Genomic DNA, 5,176 nt, shown 5'->3' with positions numbered 1-5,176 from the left:
TTTACCCCAAAGATACAGACATAGTGACGATAAGGGCCATATGCACCCCAATGTTCATAGCAGCATTGTCCACAATAGCTAAATTGTGGAGGGAGCCAAGATGCCCTTCAACAGATGACTGGATTAAGAAGCTGTGGTCCATATATACAATGGAATATTACTCAGCTATCAGAAAGAACGAATTCTCATCATTTGCTGCAACATTGACGGCACTGGAGGAAATAATGCTAAGTGAAATAAGTCAAGCAGAGAAAGACAATTATCATATGATTTCTCTCATCTATGGAACATAAGAACTAGGAGGATCGGTAGGGGAAGAAAGGGATAAAGAAAAGGGGGGTAATCAGAGGNTAATTAGAAGGGGGAATGAAACATGAGAGACTATGGACTATGAGAAAAAAACTGAGGGCCTCAGAGGTGAGGGGGTGGCGGTTTGGGATAGACTGGTGATGGGTAGTAAGGAGGGCACATATTGAAAAGTGCACTGGGTATTATACGCAACTAATGAAGCATCAAACTTAACATTGGAATCCGGGGATGTACTGTATGGTGACTAACTTAATATTATAAAAAATCATTTAAAAAAAAAGAAACTATCAGATAAGCTGCATGAGATCACTTGTTACTAGCTGGTGACATTTTTATGGCTTGTTTCCTTATTCAAGACAAAAATCAGATGTTCACCATGTTTTTAAATGTGCTTTCATGAGACACATGAGTTAATCAGATGGTCATTTAATGTCTGCCTTTGGCTCAGGTAATGATCTCCGGTTACTGGATTGAGCCCCACATCAGGCTGCCAGCTTGGTGGGGAATGTGCTTCTCCCTGTCCCTCTTCCTCTCCACCAGCTTGTGCTCTCTCTCTCTCTCTATCTCAAGTGAATAAGTAAAATCTTTGAAAAAGAAACAAATGCTTTTTTGTAACACATCTCCAAAGTCATGAGAAACAAAAGAAAAAATGAACGTGTGGTACTTCATTAAGATAAAAAGCTTCTGCACAGCCAAGGAAACAGACAAAAAACTAAGAGGCAGCCCACGGACTGGGAGAAGATATTTGCAAATGACACTACAGATAAAAGATTAGTACCCAAGATCTACAAAGAACTTCTCAAACTCAATACACAGGAAACAAATAATCAAATCAAAAAATGGGCAGAGCATCTGAACAGATAATTTTCCAATGAAGACATACAAATGGCTAACAGACACATCAAAAAATGGTCAAAATCATTAGCCATCAGGGAAATTCCAACCAAAACCACATTGAGATACCACCTTACAACAGTCAGAATGGCAAAAATGGACAAGGCAGGAAACAACAAATGTTGGAGAAGATGTGGAGAAAGGGGATTACTCGTACATTGTTGGTGGAAATGCCAGTTGGTACAGCCACACTGGAAAACAGTGTGGATGTCCCTTAAAAAGTTAAAAATTGAGCTACCATACGATCCAGCAATTGAACTGCTGGGTATTTACCCCAAAGATACAGATGTAGTGAAGAGGATGGCCTTATGCACCCCAATGTTCATAGCAGCATTGTCCACAATAGCTAAATTTTGGAAGGAGCAGAGATGCCCTTCAAAAGATAACTGGATTAAGAAGGTGTGGTGCATATATACAATGGAATATTACTCAGCCATCAAAAAGAATGATTTCACGAAATTTGCAGAAACATGGACGGGACTGGAGAAGATAATGCTACGTGAAATAAGTCAAGCAGAGAAATACAATTATCATATGGTTTCACTTATTTATGGAACATAGGAAGTAAGAAGATCGGTAGGAGACGAAAGTGAAGAAAGAAGGGGTGTTACAGAGGAGGGATTAACCATGAGAGACTATAGACTCTGGGAAACAATCTGTGGGCTTCAGAGGGGAGGGCAGTGGGTGAATGGGATAGGCCGGTGATGGGTATTAAGGAGGCCACATATTGCATGGTGCACTGGGTGTTATACTCAAGCAATGAGTCATCGAACTTTACATAAAAACTAGGGATGTACTGTATGGTGACTAACATAATATAATAAAAATATTATTAAATAAAAAAAGGAAGCATCCAGATAGATCAGCAAGACCTCCTCAAAAGAGTGACGTGTACATACATGATGTTATCCGCAGATTTTCAGATGGTGCTGCTGACGTCCCCACAGGAATGCACACACTGCTCCTGCCAGTAAGTTGAGCACGTACAAGTGTGCCTGTTCTGTGGTTCAGACCCTATGAAATGTGCACAGTAGGGAGCTGACTGCACACAGGAGGGAACAGGGGGCCAGAGAGCACTGAGAGCAGGGAGATACTGGCCTGACTGCTGGCGGTTGTTTTCTCGGCAGGTGATGGAAATATTGTCAGTGTGATTATGGGGTGATGGCCAAACCCCCTACATATAGGTAGTCCTGCATATTTATTATTGTTTTTAATTTACCCCGTACCCTGGTGCATGTGCTGATGGGCAGTATCCCTCACTTGGTTGTGCACCTGGGACATCTGTGTTGGCTCAGGTGACAGCATAAGCTGTGTGTCACTCCTCCCTCCTCCAGATCAGGTACTCCCACCAGGACTCTCTCCTACAGAAGCCTCCACAGAAGCTTCTCAATAAAAGAGGCACAGAGACAAGACCTGGCATTGGAAGGATTTTCGTCTCATTTCCTCCTTATCTGAGACACTGTGGGTAACGGTAGCTGCTCCCACTGCCATGAGTTGTAGCACAGTAATGGTCAGCCTCGTCCTCAGCCTGCAGCCCAGAGATGAGAAGACCCTGCATTGGCTGAGGCATCTTTGGAACCAGAGAAGTGGCTGGGGACCCCAGAGACCTGGTGCTGATCTGAGTCTGAGTAGAACCTCAGCAGATACCAGGGAGGGCTCCCTGGCTGCTGCTGGAACCAGTATGTTTGGTAGCTGCCCACACTGAACCCAGTGCTGAAGGTGCAGGTGAGTCTGGTGGATGATCCCAGAGATGCAGAGAGGGAGGGCGGCTGGGTCAGCACAGGCTGGGACAGGGAACCTGCCAAAACAGTGTGGTTAATGGGACAAGAAACAGGGAGAAATTTATCAAGATGCTGACTTCAGATGCTGACAACAGAGCTGCCTGTTTCAACTTCTGTCCCTACCTGTACAATAGGAGAGGGGCATGAGGTGGACAGGAGTACAGGCCACGGTGACACAGACCCTGGTCCCCACAGTGGGCTTAGCTGGGCTACCCCAGGCCTCCTTTTCTCCTCCACCCTCTGTCCCAAGAGGGGCTGTCCATGCAAATGGACTCCACCCAGTGACTGCCCAGCCCCTCCCCAAGCCCTGGTGCTGGAGCTCAGCTCATACCACACACAGAGGAGGATGGGGGTGACTTCAGACCTGGGGAGAGCCCTGGGAGGAAGCATCTTCTGAGACCACACACAGGTCCCTGCTCAGGGGACTCTGCCAGGGCTGAGAGGACACAGCTGCTGAGTCCCCTTCAGGGAGCACAGACCACAATCCCCAGGCCAAGTTCCCCTCAGTGAAATTTCCTCATGGAGCAGCCAAGTAGGGACCACAGGGCAGTCCCACAGCGACCCCTCTTGGTCATGGGCAGAGCAGTCCTTCTGTCCCAAAGCCCTGAGACCCAAGCTGATTTCTGCAGCTCACCACATCCCTGTGGACACACACATCCGTGGACGAAGTCTTAGTGCATGTTTCCCTTGCTCTCTGAAATTACATCATCCAAAACAAACCGTAGGCATCCCCAATGGCATGAGGCAAAGAAGTATATAACATTAATTGATATGATAATCTTTGCATGTTTCTGGACTCAAAGGGTAACTAAATTTTCTTAGGCTTCTCTAATCCCAAAGGACACAATTTGCTGTCAGATGTTCAGCATAAATGGAGATAAAGCACATATGGTAACAAACACTGGTCATAGCTCTGGTGGCCTGTTTGATCTGCTGTGTGTAGTTCTCAGTGAAGGTGATGAAAGGCACCCCTCATGCTGCTGGGCTCTGCACTGTCCTCTAGAGGCTCCCCGCACAACTAATGCTCGGGGCTACATCAGCGCTTATGTTTGGGTGAAACTGAAAGCCTCTTCAGATTTCTTTTCGCAGCAAAAGCAGCTAAGAATGTAAATATTTCAAAAAGGTAAGTGGTGTAAAGAGAACTTTCCAAATATGGGGAGACCTGTACTATGTTTCCAATCATTGTGCTCATTTAAAGTAATTCATCACTCAGGAGGAGCCCTGCTCCATGGGAGATGGAAATGTGTGCATATGTAATTACAGGACTTTCTAGACAAAGCTGGATGACCCAGCTATGCATCAGGGCAGCTGTGTCACTGAGCAGGGGACAGTGGAGCTGCTTTGCAGAAATTTTAAGGGCTGTTTCTAGGAAAGGCATAGAGAGAGAATGTTGTAAGGATATACTCACTCAGGGGCCTAATGTTCCCAGAGTTCAGTGCTGGTTCACACCTGATAAAAGTCTACATCCTTACAGTGAGACTAATGTTGGTGTTGCTGTATTAGGAGTCTCCTGGAAATTCCCATAACCCCCAGGGCACAGGCCCAGGTATTTGATGTCTGCATTTGTCATGAGACTAAAATAATTTCAACAAATATATGTCCATTGCTCACATTTCCCTCTCGAGATTTTCATTTTCCCTTTAACCTGGAAATTCAGTATTTCTTGTGTCACTGTGATATACTTAGGATTCATTTTCTCTTTTATTAGTCAGGTTTTGTAGCTATTCTCAGTATGAGGATGGAAATAAATCCTTACACTGTAGAAGGGACCTCCCTCTTCTTAGAACTTCTTTCTCCACTCCTACATCAAGGGGCTCCCAGAACAAGGCATCCCANGTCCACTCCTACATCAAGGGACTCCCAGAACAAGGCATCCCACCCAGATTAAGGCTTCATCGTGTTCATTTGGTAAATGCCTCCATTGATCCATAGTAATAAAACAACAGAATTTTCTCGATTTTTTTTCTATAATATGAGGGCCTTCTTTGACAATGAAGGTTGGATTCCTAGGCTCTGTTCTCTAAAATACTGTGATGTGTTTCAGCATCATTTCAACCAAAGAGTCAGAGGAAAGCCAAAGACAGAGAAAAAAAATCAATGACACATAAGACGGCTCACCTCAGCTGACTACATCTGCAGCAACCCCATGTCCATATAAGATCACATTCTGAAATACAAGATTTTTTTTTAGA

The 5,176-nt window shown here is 44.9% G+C and overlaps 1 pseudogene; it reads right to left on the bottom strand.

Moving 5' to 3' along the window:
• Positions 1–2,650: 2,650 nt before the first annotated feature.
• LOC117798014 lies at positions 2,651–3,623 on the bottom strand (annotated as a pseudogene).
• Between the last annotated feature and the right edge of the window lie 1,553 nt (positions 3,624–5,176).

Source organism: Ailuropoda melanoleuca, unplaced genomic scaffold, assembly GCF_002007445.2.
Source record: "Ailuropoda melanoleuca isolate Jingjing unplaced genomic scaffold, ASM200744v2 unplaced-scaffold2228, whole genome shotgun sequence".
In the NCBI taxonomy this organism is placed as follows: Eukaryota; Metazoa; Chordata; class Mammalia; order Carnivora; family Ursidae; genus Ailuropoda; species Ailuropoda melanoleuca.
This window is presented reverse-complemented; position numbering and strand designations above follow the sequence as displayed.